The following is a 22446-nucleotide window of genomic DNA, read 5'->3' on the forward strand; positions in this document are numbered from 1 at the left end:
GGTGATCTGGAATGTCTAATGAAACCATTTGCAAGATACTCGTCAAGATATTCTCTAAGATGTACATTTTCATTTTTGGTAAGGGCGTATATTCTGCTACAGGGTAGAGTTGCACAGGGAACTAAATCAATTCGACAGTCGAAATCCCTGTGTGGTGGAAGGGTATTAGCTTTCTTTTTGTCAAAGACGTCAAAAAGATGTGAGTAAATGGAAGGGACTCCCTCTCAAGCCAAAACACTGGTAGAGTCAGCACAAAAGTCAAAACCCTGAACAACATCCTTTGTCTTTTCCAAAAGAAAACATTGATTGGAACAATGAATGGAATTAAATGTAATAGTCTTAGAAACCCAATCAATAATCGGATTGTGTTGAATTAGCCAAGGAATACCCAAAATTAGTTTGAACTGAGGGGCATCTATTTTTTTTTTTTTAAATCTGTTTTATTGAAACACTTGTCATACAGTTACATTTCTTGTGTGTATAATTCAAAGGGAAAAAGAAACAGTGATTCGAGTAGCTCTTACAATATCTGAGCGAGCGATGACGACGGTAGAAAGCCCAATAAATGCACTCTTAAGTGGATAACACCATCAGCTGTAATGGGGACAGTTTCTACATGCACCATAATGTACACTCCATCATTGTAGTACTACCTATTTCTCAGTGTCGATCCCACCAGGGGCAATCGGGGGGTAACGGTTGCTACAATTATTTCTGACCCAACAGGGGGAAATAGTAAAGGAATTGGGGGTGTAATGAACCTTAACTCGGGGGGGAGGAGGGGGTGCTGCAGTATGGGTCTTGACGTGCTAGGTCGGGGTATAGTGGCTACGCAGGGCGCTGTCGTCTAGTGGTCGCGGGGCGACGGTTCGGGTGGTGTGTGGGAGTTCCAAGGTCCTGGGCGGGGCTGCATCGCCGGGGTCAGCCGTGTGTGTGGCCCCTTCCGGCCAGGGGGGGTGGGGGGGGGAAATATGGGGGGGGTTCGGGTGAGGGGGGGCGAGAGAGAGGCCGCGGGGGTGGTAGCTCACGTCTATAGGAGTGTGGCACTTGCTCCTCCCTGCTGCTGTGTATCATTCTACCCAAATGTGTCCCTTCACGCCATGGGGGGGAGGGGGGCAGAGTGGCCATCATCTCACATCACCCCATTATCGTGACAGGCCTTGGTGAATGCTTGTAGGAAACCCTCCCAGATCTGGGCTATCGGGATGGCCCTCCGTCCCGCTGTTTCTTCCCTGCGTAACACTGTGCCTTCTGCAGTTGCCCAGTAAATGAGGGAGGCACTCCAGTGTTTCGTCTGTGGTGGGTCTGTGGCTTTCCAGTGACGTGTTATGAGCCTTTTGGCGGTTATCAGTCCCAGATCCCAGAACCTCGTGTGGGCTTTGTTGTGTTTTGTCCTGGTAAGTAGGCCCAGCACACAGGTGTCCCAATCGTGACGGAGTTCCATTGCCGTCCCTTTCGTCAACAGTGTAGTGACATCGTGCCAGTACGTACGCAGTTTGGGACATGCCCACAGCATGTGCAGGAGATCTGCATTTAGCAACGCGCGTCGTGGGCAGCTGGAGGTATCTAGGCCGAAATAGCGGTTGATCTTGTCCGGGGATAGGTATGCCCTGTGTGTGATGTAGTACTGTATTATTCTGAATCTCGAGTTGCGGGGGATGTGTTGTGGGCCTTCCAAGATCCTCTCCCACTCCTTATCTGACCAGTCCCTTCCCCTGTCAGCTGTCCACCTGTCTCTCAGTGACTGTAGGGAGCTTGTAGTGTGGGACCTTAGCGCCTGTGTTAGCCAGTGTATTACGTGCGACCCTGCCCCCATAACGTGTAAGTATTGTATCAAGAGGTGTGTCTGAGGTTCTTCAGTCATGTCGCCCCAGTGTTTCGTTAGGGCTCGGATCAGAGATGCATGGAACAGGAACTGTCCGACTGGCAGTCCCGGATTCTCTACTAGCCTCTCGAACAGAACCAGGGCGCCGTCGTCATATAGGTCCGCCATTGTCTCAAGTCCCACCCGCACCCAGTCGGTCAGGCGCGCTGCAGTCACCACACCTCCAGGCCTGGGCATCCCTTCCAGCGGAAGGGCTGGGGCGTAGGGCGTAGTCTCCTTAGTCAGTTTTAGTGCACGTTTGTAGCATCGTAGTGCCACCGCGAGGTGCAGTTGCGTCCCGCGGGTTGCGTTGCTGAGGGGGTGGAACATAGCGAGGGCCTCCGCTTGAGTCAGGGCCGGGGTCGTCGAGGCCGTGTCTTGCAGGTTTCTTCCCGCGAGCCAGGCCACCACCCACTGGAGTTGCGCAGCGAGCTAGTAGTGTTCCTGGTTCGGGACCGCAAGCCCCCCCGAGGACGTCGGGGCATATAATTTCTGCAGGGCCACTCTTGGTCTCCCTGTATTCCATATGAGTGTTCGCGCTAGGGTCTCCAGGTCTTTGAAGACCCGAGCAGGGACATACACCGGTATGTTCGAGTAATAGTAAAGGAGTCTAGGTAAGACTATCATTTTCGACAGGGTGATTCTGGCCGGAACGTTTAGTGGGAGCGTGCTCCAGAAACGTATCTGGGACCGCAAGGAGTTTATGGCCCGAGTCAGGTTACCATCCAATATGTCCGTCGTGTTTCTGTAAATGTGAATGCCCAGGTACTTGAAGGTGCCGGCATACCATGTCAGTATCGTGTCCCCCAACTGCACTGCCCACTCCTGCATTTCTGGGCGGAAGGGGTAAACCCATGATTTCCCCCAGTTGACCCTCAATCCCGAGTGGGATGTGAATTCTCGGAGGGCACCGGTGAGCCCCGGGGGTATCTGCGTGAGGTCCCTGACGTAGAGGAGCAGGTCGTCAGCATACAGCGAGACTGCATGTACGCCATCCGTCAGTGGAATGCCCCACTCGATACCCTGCATCCTCAGCAACTCTGCCAGTGGTTCCATAGCCAATGAAAAGAGCAGAGGCGACAACGGGCAGCCCTGACGCGTGCCCCGCCTTACCTGTATGGCGTCCGATAGGAGGCTCCCTATCCGGACTCGAACGTTAGGTGTTTGGTATAGGAGTCCCACCATGTCCAAATATGCATCACCCAGTCCAAACTTCTGCATAACCGCCCTGAGATACGGCCACTCTACCGAGTCAAATGCCTTTTCCAGGTCTAAGACTATACAACCCGATTGTGGCCAAGGACCCCTCGCGTATTCCTGCACCCTGAACAGCCGACGGATATTGAGTGAGGTGCTGCGTGTAGGTACGAATCCGTTCTGGTCAGGGTGGACCAGGGTAGGTGTATATTGGGCCAGTCTCCTCGCAAGTGTGGATGCTAATATTTTGTAGTCAGTGTTTAGAAGGGCGAGTGGTCTATACGAGCCTAGTAGCGACCCCTCCTTTCCCGGTTTTAAGAGGGAGACCAAGGTGGCTTCACTCAGAGAAGGAGGCAGGGAAGAGTCTTCCAGTGCCGTCTCGTACAGTTTAAGGAGTTCGGGGATCAAGAGGTCCGGGTATGCTTTGTAGAACTCCGCTGGGAGTCCGTCTGGGCCAGGGGACTTTCCGTTGGAGAGCGCCGCTATGACCTCCCGGAGTTCCTCTGAGGCAATGGGTGCCGCCAGGTCAGTGCGTTGGGCATCGCTGAGTGACGGTAGCGGTACCTGGCTGAGATATTCCTCCATGTCCGGGGCGGGGGTGGGCAGACAAGAGCGGTACAGTGTTTTATAATGTGCGGTAAATGCTCCATGAATCTCCGACTGTGTGTGTAAGGGCGTCCCATCATCGCCCAGCACTTTCGTGACTGGTTTCGTCCATTCCTCCCTGGCGATGAGCCATGATAATAATTTACCGGGCTTGTCCCCCCTATCGTGGGTACGTGCCGCATGCGCCGCATAATTCAAACATCTGAGCCTCTCCAGTAATCTTTCGCGACTCGCCTGCGCAGTTTGGAGCCCTGCAATGTTCCCTCTAACCGAGTCCCGTTCATGTCGGCTCAATTCCTCTTCTACCTTCTGTAGGTCCCTCTCCACCTGTCGCTTGAGATTTCCCTGCATGCCCAGGCATTGTCCCCTTATGACCACCTTGAACGCCTCCCATTCTATTTGCGGAGAGGTGGCAGAGCCCGCGTTCTCCTCGAAGTAATGCACTATATGTGTAGACAGTGAATCTCGGAAGGGCGCGTCTAGCAGGAGGTCTGGATGCAGTCTCCAGTTGGGGACAGGGGGACGTGCGCATGTCCATGAGATTGTGAGCATGTGTGGATTGTGGTCGGAGTGTGTCCTACCCATGTAATGTGCTTCTGTTACTAGCGGGAGTAAGTCGTCAGTGAGCATGTATCTGTCTAATCGGGTGTGTAGGGTGTGGGCCCCTGAATAGTACGAATACATCTTGGAAGTTGGATTCCGGTGGCGCCATACATCGTGCAAATTCCAGTGTGAGGCCCAGGCTACAAGATCTTTCATGGCGCCCACTACCGGTGCATTGGGCAGCGGTGGGAAGGAGCGGTCCAGTGAGGTGTTCAATACGCAATTGTAATCCCCCCCAATATCCAGGGAATCCCATGCCAATGTGCTAGGGTAGTGGACACTGTCTCGAGGAAACCCTGCTGATCCGTGTTGGGGGCGTAGAGCGACGCTAGTACCAGCAGTCGTCCATCTAGGCGTCCCTTCACTGCCACCAATCTCCCCTCCTTGTCTACGTGTGAGTCTTCAACTTCAAACGGGATCCCCGGTCTCACCCATATCAACACCCCCCTGGCGTAAGAGGAGAACCCCGTCGCGTAGATCTGGCCACGCCACCGCCTGCGTAGGGTGTGCACCTCAGGGGCTGTCAGGTGTGTCTCCTGAAGGAATGCTATCTGTACTCTGTGCCTCTTCAAGTATGAATATATCATGTACCTGCGTGATGGTGTATGTATTCCGCGTACATTCCAAGTACATATCCTGACTTCAGCCATCAGTATTCAACAAGTCAATTACGCTCGTCCTCCCCCCCGTTCCACACACCCCCCCAGGGAGCTCTCCACCATCCAGTCCCGGAACATCCCCACACTTGTCTGTAGAACACCGGAAAGAGTCTAGCGAGCACTTCCGTAGACCATGTATGCAGCTTAACACAATAAGGAGAAGGAGGGTGAACATGAACTGGGGAGAATACCATAGGGTCGGTTGCCAAACATGCAGCCGTCCAAACATTTTACAAAAAGTACGAACAATCCATTCTGGGGGGTTGCTGCCCATCACGCAGGCTAGGCGGCTGATGAGTGTCAGCTGAACGTGAAAGCGTGAGTGCCCTTTCAGGGGGGGAAGAAATATTGGTCCAGGCGGCCATCGGACGGGCCCACCGCCAGTTACGCTGTGTGGTCATAGAGTCATGAGATCGCTTCACAGTCCAGGTTCGGAGCCAGCGACCATTGCCCACCCAGTGGGACCCCTGCCATGTTGTGCCCCTTGAGGTGTGAGTGTCACAGGGCATCTGACCCGCAATAGGCTACTGTGAGTGTGGCACTGTCTCACTTACAGCGTGTTCAGCGTCAGCCTTCCCCGGTAGAAGCTGGGTCGACGCTTCCGCTTCACTCGATCGATCAATAACTCCCGGTCTTCTCCCACTAGTGCTTCAGGACCGTCGATTTGCAGGTGCAAGGGCAGAGGGTGGGAGGGAGAGTGGGGCAGGGCACTGAGAGTGCCGGGGTGCGGCTCTCCGTCAGCCATACAGGTCCGACGTTTGTGGGGTGATGTCTGGCAGACCACTCGAGATTTGTGAGTCCGGAAGACCATAGATCGCCTCGTCGTCGCTCGGCGACATCCTGGGGCTGGTGGCTGGCGGGGAGTGCTGTGACTGGGAGCCGCTGAGTTCCGAGACCATCCGCAGGGCCTCCTGTTGTTCCCGGCGCATTTCCTCCTCCGGTGGACTCGCGCTGTGCTGCGTGCCGCTTGCCGCAGGGGAGGTTGACCTAGCGCCGCGTCTCCTATTGGATCTCCTGCGTCTCCTTGACCTGTTCGGGTTTCCCGATCTCCCCGTGTTCTTGTCCGTCCCATTGTCCAGCCAGGCTTCCACATCTTCCGAGGAGTCAAAGAAGTGTGTTTTTTCATTTGCTATCACTCTTAGCTTCGCAGGGAAGAGGCGGGAATACGTAAGACCCAGTTGTCGCAGCCTCCGCTTCACCATCAGGAAGGAATGTCTCTGGCGCTGCACCTGAATCGTGTAGTCCGGGAAAAACATTATGTTTGCATTTTCCACCTGTATGGTGCCGAGTTTGCGGGTTTCTCTCAGGACAGCATCCCGGTCTCTGTAGTTCAGGATGCGGATGAGAAAAGGGCGCGGGTTAGAGCCGGTTTGGAGTGGCCTGGTCAGGACTCTGTGCGCCCGTTCCACCACGAAGTGCGGCGAGAGGGTGTCTTCTGGCAACAGGGTGCGCAGCCAATTCTCCACATGCGTGATCGGATCCTTTCCTTCCCATTTCTCGGGCAAACCCACTATGCGGACGTTGTTGCGTCTCGCCCGTCCTTCTGCATCCTCCGCCCTGTCTTCCAGGAACTCCACCCTGTTGAGGAGGTCTTTTATCTGTTTGTCTGATTGGGCAACCCGAGGCTCCAGGCCAGTTACTGAGGTTTCCAGGGTTTTGGTGCGCTCAGCTAGCTTCTTGTGGTCCTCCTTCAGGTGCGTGAGGTCTATGGCGACTCCATCTATTTTCGCCTCCAAGGACGTCTGTGTGGACTGGATGGAATTCTCCAGGCGTTCCATGGCTGCCAGCACCGAGTCCAGTCTGGCCGTTACCGGGTCCGCGTCCGTCTGCTTCAGTGACTTGTCCATTTTGCCCTTTTGGGACGTGCTCCCCACTCCTGTGCGTTTCCCTGCGCCTCCTGACATGGGCGGGTTCCGGCGCGCGGAGGATCTGGTTGGGGTGGTAGTCAGTGGTGGCGCCGATTGCCAGCGCCACTAGTAGGGACTGCGTCAGCGTTCCCAAAGTGAGAGGTGTTGAAAGTGTCCGCCGTGGAGCCTCACGAGGGGTCTAGTTGCGCACGTCGCTGTGCGGCCCAGTGTTAGCTGTGCCTCTGCTCGGTTTTCGGCCAGGGTGATGCGCTGTGTTGCTCTGCCTCCGCTGAGGTATGGCGCTGGATTCGTGTCGCTCCCTTGCCGTGCCGGCCCCCCAGCGATGCCGTGTCTCTGTGGGTGCTGGAGTCTACCAGCGTCCAGTCGTGTGCTTCGGTGGTGCCTGTGGTGTTCAGAAGGCGATGCCCTCCCCCAGTACCCTCCTCGCTGGGCAATCCACTTGGCCTGGGGGACGCAGTTATCAGTGGGACCCCCCTAGTAGGCCCCAGCCGTGGCAGTTAGCGCGGTCAGTCTATTCCCCGGGCTACCAGCTGGTCGATGGTGCCCCCTGGTGCTTCACCACTGTTGCCTCATGGTGTGGACTATGAGCGCGGCCTCCGGGGCGCCCTGTCAGAGGTGGCTCAGCTGCCCAGCAATTGGGTCGGGCTTGTGGTGCTGTGAGGGCCGGGGCCCGTTGATCCCGCTGTGTCAGAGGGGAGTCTCCGCTCGGCGCCGACTGGGTGTAGGGCCCTTTAGATATGCCCTGCGCTGTTGCACTCACCGCTCAAGTTCGCTGCAGGCGGCGCTGGGGGTCCGATCCTCGACCCGGGGGGTGCCCGAGTCCTCCGGGTGCAGCTCTATGGTGTCCGGGCGAGCATGCAGCGCGCTGGGTGTCCAGATGCCCACTGGGTCCGCTCCCCTCTATGCCGATGTACAGATCGAGGAGGGGAGGGGCTCCTCCTCGCGTCCTATTCAATCGCGGCAGCCCGGACGTCGGCCCCGATCCGTCGCTGGTGTGCCCCACTCCCGCTGTCTGGTGTTGCCAGTCGGGTCGCCGCCACCTCTCTGTTTCTGCCGAGGGCCCGTCCCGGCGCCGCCACCTCCGTCTAGGGCGCCCCATCCGTGAGGCTCTCGCTTCCGGTCTCGGCCTCGGACTTGCCTGGTGGGTCCCGCCGAGTCCGCGACTGTTCCCTCGGCTGCGGCGGACGTTCAGGTGCCGGTGCGGTTCCTGGGCTAGCTGGACCTCGAGACTCGGCCCGATGCTGGGTTATAGTCTCACGGCTGCCCGTCTCTAGTTTCGGCCGACCAGGTGGAAATTTTGCCGGATAATTTAACCCCTGATTATGGGATCACGCCGGAGCTCCGCTAAAGTGCAGCCAGTCTCGCTGCGCGCGTAGCCACGCCCCCCCTGAGGGGCATCTATTATGTCAAAATGAATCTTTTCTCTGTGAATGAGTGAACAGTCCATTTCCAATAACTCTGATTGTCTGTTGATAGGTCCTGAAGTCAGTTCCTTACCATCTACTGCTCTTATGATTTCAGGATGATCTTTTAGAATAGATTTGAAACCTAATTGAGAAAAGTAATGTGTGTCAATAAAATTACCAGTAGCTCCAGAATCAATTACTGCTTCAACTTTCTTAGATTGTGAGGAAGGAAGTAAACTTCTTAATTCTACAATAATACAGAAATGTTTACATCCAATAGGTGGAACAGTAGAGGCCAAACTGGAAATAGCACTCAATGAATTGACCTCGTCCTTCATCGAGTATTCTAGTTTTCCGAATGCTCTTGGATTAAAGCAACATCAGAGGATTTTGGCTTACCTTTATTGTGTCGTGTTGGACAGTCCCTGACAAAATGTCCTGTCTTACCACAATAAAGACATTGATTCATCTTACGTCTCTTGTCCTTTTCTTCTTTAGATAAAGGACCTCGAATAGAACCAATTTGCATTGGTTCTACCGGATCTAGCTTAGAGTTATTTCTCGGGAAGAAGAACTTCTCTCCTTTACAAAAAGAAATTTGTGATCACTTTTACCTTTTCCTCAAGTTTCAAGTTTTTATTGTATGATTTGGCTCTCATTGAGGGCCACATAAAATAACATACATATTAACATAACAGAATAAGAAATAATTACATATAGCTACAAAAGAAAACAATAGAAATTAGCCGAATAATGCACACATCAGCATCTCCCACTCTCATTAATATATGTCCATAAATTCTTTAAAATAGTTAAAAAGTCTGAAACAAAACATTTCATTAGGGGGGGAATACAGAGCATTACGGAACATTGTTATATTCAGAATTCCCAACTCAAGACAAATCGGTTTTATCCATTTTTTGCGCAATGGACGTAATATCGGGCAAACAAACAATACATGGTTAAGGTCTTGAGCAGCATAATTACATAGCTTACATAAGGGAGACACACCATACCATTTAGCGAGCAATGTATTAAGTGGAAGCAAATTGTGCCGTAGGAGGAACCATACCCTCCGAACACCATGTGGGATATTCCACCCAGTATATTGCTGTGCTTGTTTGGGTATATAAGTTAGGGCCAAGACTTCCCTTTCTTTATACTTCTGTTGATCCCTTATATCCATCTTATAGCACAATTCCCAGGTCCTACTTTTTAGTTTAAACTTTAGTTCATATGGGGAAAGAGAAAATAGCGTACTTTCATCGAGTTCTAATAAAGAAGCAGCTTTTCTGAAGTTTTTTACCAGCTGCGAGAACTCATTGAAATTACCTAAAAGCTCCATTTTTACTAATTCGCGTAGGGTTCCAGGTTTAGCTCTCGCCAGGGATGCTACCCACCTTACCAAAGCTGCTAAACCTTGTGCCCAACAGCTCCGCAGACCAAATTCCAGTCTGCATAGGGATGTGGAACACGCTGAATTAAGAGAGGAAATTTTCCTCAATACCTTTCCCTCCGTTTTTTGCATAAAATCCCATTGTTTTAAATCCACCAATTCCATTCCATAAAGGAGGGTGGAAGGGATCTTTGCGCGAAATACCTCTAAGCAAGACGAGAAATGCCTCTTCCCTGTGGCATTATAAAAGGATCGTAGACCCATTCCATGAGCCATAGCTTTTCTCGTATTGTTTTCAATGTGAGGCTTTTCACTAAGATTGGAAGATATTATTTTGCCCAAAAATGGATAAGAGTTGACTACCTCGAGTTTTTCTCCGCTTAATGACCAATTAAAGCTCCTAGATCTGCATTTCTTCTTACCGAAGATGCACATGATCTTGCTTTTAGAGCTATTAATTTTCATGTAGTGTTTATCTGCGAAGTTATTCAATGTATGAAGACGATTAGCGAGACCTTTAGGGGTCAGATCCAGAACTAATATATCATCTGCATACATTAAAATAGATATGGCAGTCCCTCCTATAGTTGGGGGGAGACCCTCACATTTAGCAACTATAGTAGGTAAATCGGCCATATACAGGGAAAACAGGGTGGGAGCCAATATACATCCCTGTTTTAAACCATTTCGGGAGGGAATTGCTTGAGTAAGTCCCCTTTCTCCGCCCTGTAACACTCTACACCAGGTATTACAATGTAAAGACTTAACTAAGTCTAATAAATATCTCGGCATACCCAACAGCATCAGTTTTCTCCACAGCGTCGGCCGATCAACCCTATCAAATGCTGCGGAGAAATCTATAAATGCTGCGTATATGCCCCCACCACGAACCCGCACATATTTATCTACGATTACATGTAGCATAGTTAGGTTATCTAAAGTTCCGTGGTCTTTTCGAAACCCTGTCTGCTCCCTAGGAATAATATTATTTAAGAATGCCCAGTCTGTTATTAATATTAGTAGGAGTTTGGCAAAAATTTTTCCTATCGCATCTAATAGCGCAATTAAGCGATAATTCGAGGGATTTTCACGGTCTCCTTTTTTAAAGATTGGAATCAAGATGCTTCCCCGCCAGGACTCTGGTACTGATCGATTTTTAAAACATGCCTGGAACACTGGAAGAAGAATCCTGCTCCAAGTAGTTATATCTTGCTTAATTATAGACATGGGAACTTCGTCCGGACCCATGGCCCCGGACGAGCGCATGCTCTTAATTGCGGAAGCTATGGTGTCCTCAGTGGGTAATTCCATTGAGTTAGCAATATTACAGTCTGGAACCACAGCCTCATCTTTTGTCTCATTGGCAGCATATAGAGTGAGCACAAATTGAGTCCAGACTTCTTCGGAAATGGCAATCGGCGTAGATGTTTTTACAACACCACATCCTTGCCTAATGATGGACCAAAAGGCTCTCGAATTTTTGCTCCTTGAAGCTTCTCTAAGATTGATCCAAATCATATCCTCTTTGTCTCTTTTGATCTTCGCTCTCAATCTCACCCTCCTTCTCTTTACCAAAGCTAACTGTCTCCGAATCTCTCCTGATCTATTAAGGTACTGCAACCTAACCAATTTATTAATCTCTTTATTTATCTTTAAGAGAGTACTAGGTAAGAAAGATTTCTTTCTAAACCTTCCTCGATTCCTGGCCATTTCAGTAACTTTTTGAATAAGCGTTTCGAGGGACCTAAATTCCCTACCTTGCCAAGAGTCGAGTTCAGTTAGAGATTGAATAAGGATGTTTTGCACATCCTTGTACTGACTGGTACCCCAGTAGCATCTCCCAGATTGGCAATTTATAGAGAAGCCTTTATTCTTTAGGGACCAGCGGTCAGATTCAGGAGGAGTTAGTGAAATAGATAATGTTATAATTTTATGGTCACTCAGCGGAGTGTGAGAGATTACCAGGTCTTTAAGAGAAGAGAACGTATCGAGATCAGTTATAGCGTAGTCCAAAATGGATTCACCACTAATAGAGGCATGTGTATAATTTGCTGGGGAATCGGAGGGCATTCTGCCATTTATGATAATTCCATCCACAGCACTGAGCTCCCCAAGAAGAATCTTACCCCTTTTATTCGTTTTTATTTTATTAGGGAAGAGAGCTTGGGGAATATTAAATACTTCTTCTTTTACCTTGTTTCTAAATATGTCAAGGGAAGTATTGGAGACTTTACAGTTTAAATCCCCCACCAATAATAAATATGGAGGATCATCCCCCTCTAATAACTGTTTTATGTATGTAAACATACGCTTTAAAACTGGGGTAAAAATGTCTTCGGGGGGAATGTAGGCATTTAAGATTATAAACGAAGATCTTTGTACATTATTATCCAGGTTAGAGATAGTTATGGATTGGAATAAATTACTCTCATCCTTGTAATGAGAAAATTGCCATTGAAATGTATTGGATAGCAAACAGGCGATTCCGCCTTTAGCATGGCCCCTTTTAGAAGGCGTTGCAGCAACTTCAAAGATGAAGTAATCATTCCCTCCAAAGGGGAGAGTATCACACCATGTTTCTTGAATACAATACACATCTGCATTCAAAGAAAAGAGATAATCAAGTTTCTCCGGACATTTAGACAGACCAGCAGCGTTCCAAGAAACTATTTTTAAACACTGGTTAAAAATATGCAGATGGTCGTGGGTTTCTCGAGGCAGTGTTTGAGAGAACTCCCGGTAACCAATTCCACATCGAAACATCATCAGCTAGAGGCTTTTCAGTACACCCAACTAGAGGAAAGACCTGCGAAACCATTCGTTTGCCTCTGGAGAGCCAAATCTTCAGGTCATTATTACCAACAAGAAAATCTTCCTGTCCAGAGGACCATTTTATATTTCTTTCAGAGAAAGAGAGAGATGAATTTTTATTAAGAAAAGGTACCACGTCTATTCCTCTACGTTGGAAAGCTTCTGCATGTTGAAGTACCAGGTTAGTAATTATTTTAGAGTAAAACTTTACCCTTATTCGTTGGTCATTTGTAGATCTTATAGGTAAAACTAGATCAATGTCATTCGTTAGGACCAATTTTAAACTTTCTATTTCTTTGCAACAGCTAAGTAGCCAAGATCTATTCATTCTTAAGTCCGAGTCAAGTAAAGGGAGAAAATCCAAAGTCAACGTATCCACATAAGAAATGTTATCTTTTAGTGTCGGATGTATTACATTCGTAGCTACATCTGTCTGAGGCAAAAAGATAGGAGCTAATGGATTGAATACTCTTGTTATAATTGGGGAGTGTTGGACAGCCACACTTGAAGGAAGGGAAACAGGGATTTCACTTGTGATTCCAGCTACCACCCCATTCGAGGTTACCTCAACAGCAGCCTCCATCACAGGTTCTGAAACCCCCCTGTTCGTAGAGAAAATAAGTGGGGTATCATTGGTAACGTTTAAGATCTCATCCCCATCCATATTATCCGAATTATCAGGAGATGGGCTATACCCTTTTCCTATAGTGACTGGCTTTTCAGTTATTACTTGTTTAGAAAAGATAATTTGTCTGGGTCTTTTCTTTTTGTATCTGCGTATAGGCTTCCCCTTTTTTCCTCTAGCTATCTTTTTGATAACGCGAGGAGACCCTAGGAGAACTTCTGAGTCCTTCGTTTCATGCACAAAAATGGGAAAGAGATCTTGACCCCCCTTTTGAACTGCTTCATCGCCTTCCTCTTCCTGCTCAGCTAGAGATGGTTCCATACTCAACGGGAGAGCATTTGAGGCACATTTATTAGGGGATTTATGGGTCACCACTTCTATAGGAAATCCCAAAGGGACAATTCCTCTCCCTTCAGAAGGATAAACCACCTCTTGAAGTACAACAGGCGGGAGATTAGGTGGGGAGTCAGGGGTCTTAGATACATTTTCAGCCTTTTTTGCATTTTGTGCTAACAGTGCCTGTAAAATTTCCGTAACTGAAGATAAAATACAGTCAGAATTTACAGCAAATTTTCCCATTAATAGTAATATGGAAGAAAGAATATGCTCAAGAGCTATAAGTGAATCAGAAATCGGTTTGTCATTTTTCGGGTAACTTGTAGATGTAAGGGGACAAATTCCTGATAAATTAAAATGAGGAGAATATTCATTACTTGGCGGTGACAAATTGTCTGTGGATTTAATGGAGGGGGTACTGCTATATAATAGCAGACCAGAAGGAGTTTCTCCACACGGTGTTTTATTAACTACTGAAGCAGGAAGACAGTTCTTATCCACATATCTTCCGCAAAGTTCGAAATCAATACTAGTAGCTATGGAGACATCACCCTTAACTTCCTCCAATATATCCTTCCCCCTGTGATCGTCATGTAACAAATTTTGTGATATTGGCAGGGAGACACCAGGGATCGGGAGTTCAGAAACAATTGAAGGAACTGCCCCATTAGTCTGACTTAGTGACCTATTCATTGCCTCTGTAGGCTCCACCTCACTATTTTCCATCTTATTGGGACAGGGAATTAATAGCTGTAGTGGATCTTTATCATCTTTTCTAGGGGCTTCAAGCGATCCATTCAAGCTTTTCTCCCAGATTTGTGTCAGTTGCGTCTGACCTTTCAAGATAACATTAATATTTTGTTTTTTCCTCGTAAGGCTCGACCCATGAACCGTACCATGGGTCTCCATAACAACCTTCCCGGATCGTAATGTCTTAGATTCCATAGTACTTAAGAATTAAAATACGCCCACTAGAATACCCCCGGACTTATAAAATCAGTAAATGAAAAAGAAGAATATAAACACACCAGAAATATAAAATGTAAATGGGAGAAAAGCTAACCCTACACCTCATTCGAGCCTATATTTCTATTAAGAATTATGTACTAGTATGACTTAAAATAACGCAGTCTATTGACATTGATAAACGCTTTGCAAGATTCAAAATACCGGGGCCCAGCCCGGCCTACCTCGGCCACTGAGGGCCACAGAGGGCCCGCCCTTTGCCCGGGCTTAGCTCCGGGCGCGTCCCGCTGGCGCGTCTATCAGTGCCTTATTATACTACACGTAGGCGGGAAGAGGGCCAGCTGAGGCGAATTGAGTTCCGCAGCGCCCGCTGGTCCTCGCAGTCCCTAGCACTCTGTAGCTTCCCTCGTCGATTTCCTTACAGGCTGACAGAGTCCGCAGATGTCAGGCACTCGAACGGCGCCCGCGAAGCGGGGGCCGTGAGTCGTGGGTTCAAGAAGCAGCAAAAGAAGCACCCGGTGGCAAAAGAGCAGAGTCTCACTTTGGCAGGTACAGACTATTGCGTTACACCTCCGCTTTTGAATCCGGCGGGAGGAGGAGGGAAGAGGGCCAGCTGAGGCGAATTGAGTTCCGCAGCGCCCGCTGGTCCTCGCAGTCCCTAGCACTCTGTAGCTTCCCTCGTCGATTTCCTTACAGGCTGACAGAGTCCGCAGATGTCAGGCACTCGAACGGCGCCCGCGAAGCGGGGGCCATGAGTCGTGGGTTCAAGAAGCAGCAAAAGAAGCACCCGGTGGCAAAAGAGCAGAGTCTCACTTTGGCAGGTACAGACTATTGCGTTACACCTCCGCTTTTGAATCCGGCGGGAGGAGGAGGGAAGAGGGCCAGCTGAGGCGAATTGAGTTCCGCAGCGCCCGCTGGTCCTCGCAGTCCCTAGCACTCTGTAGCTTCCCTCGTCGATTTCCTTACAGGCTGACAGAGTCCGCAGATGTCAGGCACTCGAACGGCGCCCGCGAAGCGGGGGCCGTGAGTCGTGGGTTCAAGAAGCAGCAAAAGAAGCACCCGGTGGCAAAAGAGCAGAGTCTCACTTTGGCAGGTACAGACTATTGCGTTACACCTCCGCTTTTGAATCCGGCGGGAGGAGGAGGGAAGAGGGCCAGCTGAGGCGAATTGAGTTCCGCAGCGCCCGCTGGTCCTCGCAGTCCCTAGCACTCTGTAGCTTCCCTCGTCGATTTCCTTACAGGCTGACAGAGTCCGCAGATGTCAGGCACTCGAACGGCGCCCGCGAAGCGGGGGCCGTGAGTCGTGGGTTCAAGAAGCAGCAAAAGAAGCACCCGGTGGCAAAAGAGCAGAGTCTCACTTTGGCAGGTACAGACTATTGCGTTACACCTCCGCTTTTGAATCCGGCGGGAGGAGGAGGGAAGAGGGCCAGCTGAGGCGAATTGAGTTCCGCAGCGCCCGCTGGTCCTCACAGTCCCTAGCACTCTGTAGCTTCCCTCGTCGATTTCCTTACAGGCTGACAGAGTCCGCAGATGTCAGGCACTCGAACGGCGCCCGCGAAGCGGGGGCCGTGAGTCGTGGGTTCAAGAAGCAGCAAAAGAAGCACCCGGTGGCAAAAGAGCAGAGTCTCACTTTGGCAGGTACAGACTATTGCGTTACACCTCCGCTTTTGAATCCGGCGGGAGGAGGAGGGAAGAGGGCCAGCTGAGGCGAATTGAGTTCCGCAGCGCCCGCTGGTCCTCGCAGTCCCTAGCACTCTGTAGCTTCCCTCGTCGATTTCCTTACAGGCTGACAGAGTCCGCAGATGTCAGGCACTCGAACGGCGCCCGCGAAGCGGGGGCCGTGAGTCGTGGGTTCAAGAAGCAGCAAAAGAAGCACCCGGTGGCAAAAGAGCAGAGTCTCACTTTGGCAGGTACAGACTATTGCGTTACACCTCCGCTTTTGAATCCGGCGGGAGGAGGAGGGAAGAGGGCCAGCTAAGGCGAATTGAGTTCCGCAGCGCCCGCTGGTCCTCGCAGTCCCTAGCACTCTGTAGCTTCCCTCGTCGATTTCCTTACAGGCTGACAGAGTCCGCAGATGTCAGGCACTCGAACGGCGCCCGCGAAGCGGGGGCCGTGAGTCGTGGGTTCAAGAAGCAGCAAAAGAAGCACCCGGTGGCAAAAGAGCAGAGTCTCACTTTGGCAGGTACCTTTTCCTCCTTTCCTTTCACCTAAGCGATGATTTAATTTGACCACTAAGTCAATGAAATCATTGATGTCTTCTGGTGGTTCCAGGATTTGTGTAACCATATCTTTTAAGTCGTCTTTTAAACCTCTATAAAAAATTGAAACTCTCTTATCGTAAGGCCATTTAGCTTCTAAAACCAATTGATTAAATTGAGAAATGTAATGAAGTAAATCAGAAGACACCTGCTTTAAGGTAAGCAACTCGTTATCAGCAGATTGTACGAAGACGTGCTTAGCAAAGATCTTTTTTAAGGCACGTTCAAAATTCTTAAAATTATATAAAATAGGATCATCCTTTTCTACCAAGGGAACAGCCCAAAGAGCTGCATCACCTCCAAAATAAGATAACATAAAAGCCACCTTGGAAGAGTCATCAGGGAAAGCAGATTTCCTAGCTAAAATGTGTAAATGACACTGTTGCATAAATATGGAAAACTTGTTGAAGTCTCCATAAAACCTTTCAGGCTGAGCTAAAGGAGTACGAATCGGCGTAATTACTTGAATTTGAGATTGCGCTCCTGACTCAGAAGATGAACCTTGAAAGGTTGCAGGTTTTTAAAATTGGTTTTTGTTGGAAAACAGTTTGTAAAGCTGACATATCCCTACGAATTGATGCATTTTCATCTTTTAAGTCTTTCAGAACTGCTGCTATTTCTTGTAAGGTAACTTGGTCCATTGCGTCTGGGCGAAATAATACTCGTGGGCTTTGCCTTCTGTCAAGTTCACACTACGTCGTCCCTTACCTTAACAGCACTGGAATCTTGAGGATGACGTAGTAGATTTCGCAGAGGCGCAAGAGACCAACTTCCCAAGTAACTAACTATAAACTTGGCTGACTCAAATCTACAGCTAAGAATAAAGCTAGGAATTTGGGAGGAGGGCCGGTACTGGACGTTGATGTGTAGGATTTATCTTGCTGTCGACCTGCGAAACAACAAGTGGGAAGGATTTATAAAACCTGTTCCTTAAGTCCTCCTTTCTTATCTACTCTCAAAATCTAATTTGGTTTCTCTTCTCAAAAATATGAGCAGTTAAATCACTAAAATGACTCCTACCTGCGATCAGAGCTGTTCAGTCCTATGTTGAGTATTTCTTTGTCTTGTATAGTCGTGAAGTCATCTAATGTTCTTGTCAGGTGTTCTTGAATTGAATTGGATTATGGTCTTTGCATTATATTCTAAAAACAAAGAAATATACCTTTAACAAATATTCTTATTAACATTAGTTTAGTACCCCCTCGGCACCTTGACTTACTTGCAAATGCTTTCAAAAGGGTGATATATTGTGGATTCTAGAAAATCTCTTGTGCCCAAAACCTGTTGTAAAACACGAAGGGAAAGAAGGCCCTTCCCATACAAACACCTATCCAGAAATCTTTTGACTTTGACTAATAAAGGAAAAAACCTAAAATCAAACATTTACATTACAATGTATTCTTGCAATGTTTCTATCTTTGTAAACTCAATTTTGGAAAAGGTGATGGACAGAGTTTCTGAATGATGCAGAATACTCCTACCCAATCAAGAGATCAAGGCTTCCAAAATTGATTTTATCCACACTAAGTGTGGGAGGGTATACTCAGACGTGAGTCCCTAGCTCATTGCACCATCAGGATTCAAGCAAGCCGGGCCGACGACGGCTGAAATGCCAGAAACCAGTCCCCGGAAGCTTGTCTCCTTCCCAGTATAAGAATTGGCTTGGTAGTTTGGTTTGCCCTGTTCCCATCATGCACTGGGACAGGAACAGACTAATTTGCATATAGCCAGGTTCTGAGCTGGGATGGTGAAGTGAGCTAAAAAAACGGTGATGGATCAAGCCCTGATCTCTTGACTGGGTAGGAGCATTCTGCATCATTCAGAAACTCTGTCCATCACCTTTTCCAAAATTGATTTTATCCACACTAAGTGTGGGAGGGTATACTCAGACGTGAGTCCCTAGCTCATTGCACCATCAGGATTCAAGCAAGCCGGGCCGACGACGGCTGAAATGCCAGAAACCGGTCCCCGGAAGCTTGTCTCCTTCCCAGTATAAGAATTGGCTTGGTAGTTTGGTTTGCCCTGTTTCCATCATGCACTGGGACAGGAACAGACTAATTTGCATATAGCCAGGTTCTGAGCTGGGATGGTGCAGTGAGCTAAAAAACAGTGATGGATCAAGCCCTGATCTCTTGACTGGGTAGGAGTATTCTTCATTATTCAGAAACTCTGTCCATCACCTTTTCCAAAATCTATCTTTGTAAACAACACTTGCACCAAGTTCTCTTCTTTTTAGAATGTCCAAAAGGTTCTTTTAACCAAAGCTTCTCGGGTTCCTGTTGTTTTCCCCTTCTTGTAGAAAACGAAAATTGTTCAAAAAATTATTCTAGGCTTTCTAGCATAGGGCGCCTGTCCTTAAAGATTAAAATGTACTTATCTCAAGTTAATTCTTTGTCTTGACAGGGTTCCGGATTGAAGGATGTGCCCAAGAGAAGTTTCTAGGAGCCGGATTTCTTCAAACAGGTAAGACAGGCGAGTAGCCTTCAGACGCAACCTTTCTTCTTGCTGAAGCGGAAGGCAAAGCAATTTCTGGAAGCCTGGGTGCGGTTTAAATAGTTGACCGCACCCAGGAGATAACATGCGCACGTCACGTTTAAGCCGCTGCGAGTAGAAACACTCAAAGCGGCTTTAACGTGAAGGACCCCAGAGCTGGTAAAGGTCTTCCCAAGTGCAGAGCTCACCCAGACCTTCCGAAATAATCACAAAAAGCAAAAGTCACATTAATAAAATAAACATGAGTTGTCACAATCCCTTAGTTCGGACTTGGGCGCTATACCAACATCAATCAGCATACCAAGTCTGCATAATGCATTGAAACTAACTCTTGAAACGCCTTTATAAGTATAATCTTTAAAACACATTACTCACAGGCGGTGCAGGTGCACGGGAAAGGGGTGGGATTTTCTAGAACTCAGATATTAGGTCACGGCCTAATAAACCACAGATGAGAGAATCATGACAGTAGTCCGGGGTCATCTACGGAAGTAGCATTCAGTTCAAAGTAGTCTATAATAGCTTTCCTAATCGTTTCTGTAGTAGTGCTTTCCCATTAAACCTCCAGCTGAATGGTGGAGGTATATAATTTGGTAACTTGAGGGTCAGAAGCACCGGGTTGTGGTCGGATAAGGTGCGGCATAGGTGGGATACATCCTCTACCCACAATGAGACATCTGGGGAGCCTAGCCAGTAGTCTATTCTGGACCAGCTACCGTGTGTCACTGTAGTGTGAGTGGCTTCGAGTTGTGTTGGGTGTGTCATTCTCCAAAGGTCTGTTAATTGCTTATCTAACATTATATCTCGCAATTTCTGCAATGCGCGTTTGTGTGTTTCTATCGAGTGTGGTGATCCGTCTACTGCATCATTTAGTGCAGCCTTAAAGTCTCCTCCCCACACCAATTGGACATCTGGGAGCTCATTTAGTTTCTGTCATAGCGTGTGGAAAAAAACTGGTTCATCTTTATTTGGAGCGTAAATATTAAGTAGGGAGACCCTTCGCCCTCTAAGCATACCCGTCACTACAATATATCTCCCTTCTTTGTCCGGGTGAACTTGTTCAGCTTTGAAATTGACCCCTTTGCGAATTAGGATAAGGACCCCTCTTGAGTAAGAAGAATACGCAGCACCATGTACCGATTCTGCCCATTTTGTCCCTATCCGGTTGGAGGAGTGCGGATCTTTATGCGTTTCCTGGAGGAAAGAAATGTCAACATGAAGCCTCGTGAAATATGCCAGGATTTGTCGTGTTTTTTCGGATTTTTGAGACCCCGCACATTCCATGTTATGAGCCATAATTTCCCAGAGGATAGGGTTTCAGTCATTCCACAGCCAGTACACATTCCTATACGCTTGTGAGTGTGATGCACAATCTGAATGCCTCGCTGTCAACTTCCATATATTAACAATGACGGTCCTGCATACCCCTTGAAGTACGGAAGTGTTTCTCAAATGCAGTGGAACAAAACAAATACCCACAAACCCCCCCACCCACCCCCTCCCACTTCGGCATCCCAATCATGCCAAAGACATACCCCATTGAGAACACACAACTTATCAAAACTGTAGTAGCGGGGGGCGTGGCTAGCAGCCGATGATGGCGGCAGCTTAGAGGGAGAGCTCCGCGGCTGAAGCGGCCTCCAAAGAAATCCGACAAGTAATCCGCGACACATTTGACCCAGGCAGGAAGGTACTGAGGCCCAGGACCGGGCGGCAGAGGTACGGCCAAGCGGGAAGAAAATCTGAGACCGGGGAGCCGAGATATCACGGTCCCCGAGCAGGCCCCTGAAGGGATCCCAAGCAGGAGACTGACCTGGGCGAGAGAGCCGGCAGGAAGTGAGCCGATCTGGGCAGAGGGCAGCCGGAAGCGCCCGCCCGCGACAACGACGGAGGGGGAGACTCCCCGACATCCTGTAGTGATAACCGGGCATCAGCAGCCCCGGGCGGGACCCCGGGCGACCCCGCGCTGAGTGGCGGGAAGCGGACCAGACGACCAGGGGAGTCGGGGGCAGACGTGCGGAGAGGAAGAACCCGGAGCGGTGCCCGCCATCTTGAGGACCCGACCGGGTCCCCGTGCACAGCCGAGCTGATACAGGCAACGCCGAGGGAACGCAGGTACAGTCCTTTTACAACGTACACGGCTCCCGGCCCCCCGCTGTGTGGGGGTGCACAGCACACACGGAAGGGCACAAGGGCCCTTGAGCAACACTACGTGGAGCCCTATCCCCGGACACGGGCGGAGGTGCCTGATAGGGAGGTAAATACTGCAACAGCGGCAGGGGAATAAAGCAAAGGACTCAAGACCGCACTACGGCTTGGCGCAACGGATATTGGGGGAGCGTTTCCACTGCTTGAGACCCGTAGACACCACACGATTGAGCAAAGTGCAGTCCAGCGGCCACACGTGTAGCTGACCAGAGGGAACGCACGCCGCCACGTGATAAGGCCGGAGGCGAGCCTGGGGTGCCATACTGAGACTCTGAGAGCCACGACCAAGGGTGAACTGTGCGCCATATACGTCCGGGATACTGGTGAAACGAGGGGCGGCCCCGGAGGAGTGTGGGGGGCCAGGTGTCATCGCCCGGGGGTCGGAGTACACAGCTCCATGAACAAAGATGGCTGGCAAGGGGCCGAAAAACAACGCGGCGCAATCCCGCCTTGATCGCTTTGCATACGAGAAACCTACCACCCCCCCGCAAGACGCCAAGTCGCAGACGGGCAAGACAGTGGAGGCGACGGGGGGCAAGAAAGCTACCCTGGGCGATGTTATGCGGGCCCTCACACAGGTGCAGGCCACGGTGGGGTCAATCTCAGCCGAAATCGCGCTGATTCGGGCGGACTTCCACAAGATGTCGGAGAAAGTGAACATGATGGAAATTGTGACGAAAGCCTTGGTGGAAGATGTGTCGGAGTTGCAGGTTAATATGGAACGTATCTCAAAAGAAAATAAGGAACTGAGAGATAAGCTCGATGACCAGGAAGGGCGCTCGAGACGGAACAACATCCGTATAATAGGTGTGCCAGAATCGGAAGACACGAGGTCGATGGACTTATATGTGGAGAACTTAATCAAGCAGCACCTACAACCTAAGGGACTTTCAAACTTTTTTACAGTGGAGAGAGCGCATAGAGTCCCTGGAGGGCGCCGACAGACGGGCGCTAACCCCAGACCGATTATAGCACGACTCTTTAATTTTAGAGATCGAGATGCCATTCTACAGGCGGCAAGGACCTCACCCCCCATTAAGATTCAAAACGCCACGCTAGCCTTTTTTCCGGATTACACGGCGGAGGTCGCGAGGAGGAGGAGAACATTCTTCGAGGTCAAAAAAGAACTCAGAGCCAGGGAGATCCCTTAT

At 49.5% G+C, this 22446-nt stretch overlaps 1 long non-coding RNA gene across 1 annotated transcript in view; it reads left to right on the plus strand.

Annotated features, from left to right (window-relative positions):
• The window catches only part of LOC147748123 (uncharacterized), a 186247-nt gene extending 167190 nt beyond the window's left edge, over nucleotides 1-19057 (plus strand). Inside the window, exon 3 of the long non-coding RNA XR_015308701.1 lies at nucleotides 18998-19057. This is a non-coding gene — a long non-coding RNA (uncharacterized LOC147748123). The remainder of the gene's footprint in view (nucleotides 1-18997) is intronic.
• The last annotated feature ends 3389 nt before the right edge of the window (nucleotides 19058-22446 follow it).

This window comes from Lissotriton vulgaris, chromosome 1_1 (genome assembly GCF_964263255.1).
Source record: "Lissotriton vulgaris chromosome 1_1, aLisVul1.2, whole genome shotgun sequence".
NCBI classification, from domain to species: Eukaryota; Metazoa; Chordata; class Amphibia; order Caudata; family Salamandridae; genus Lissotriton; species Lissotriton vulgaris.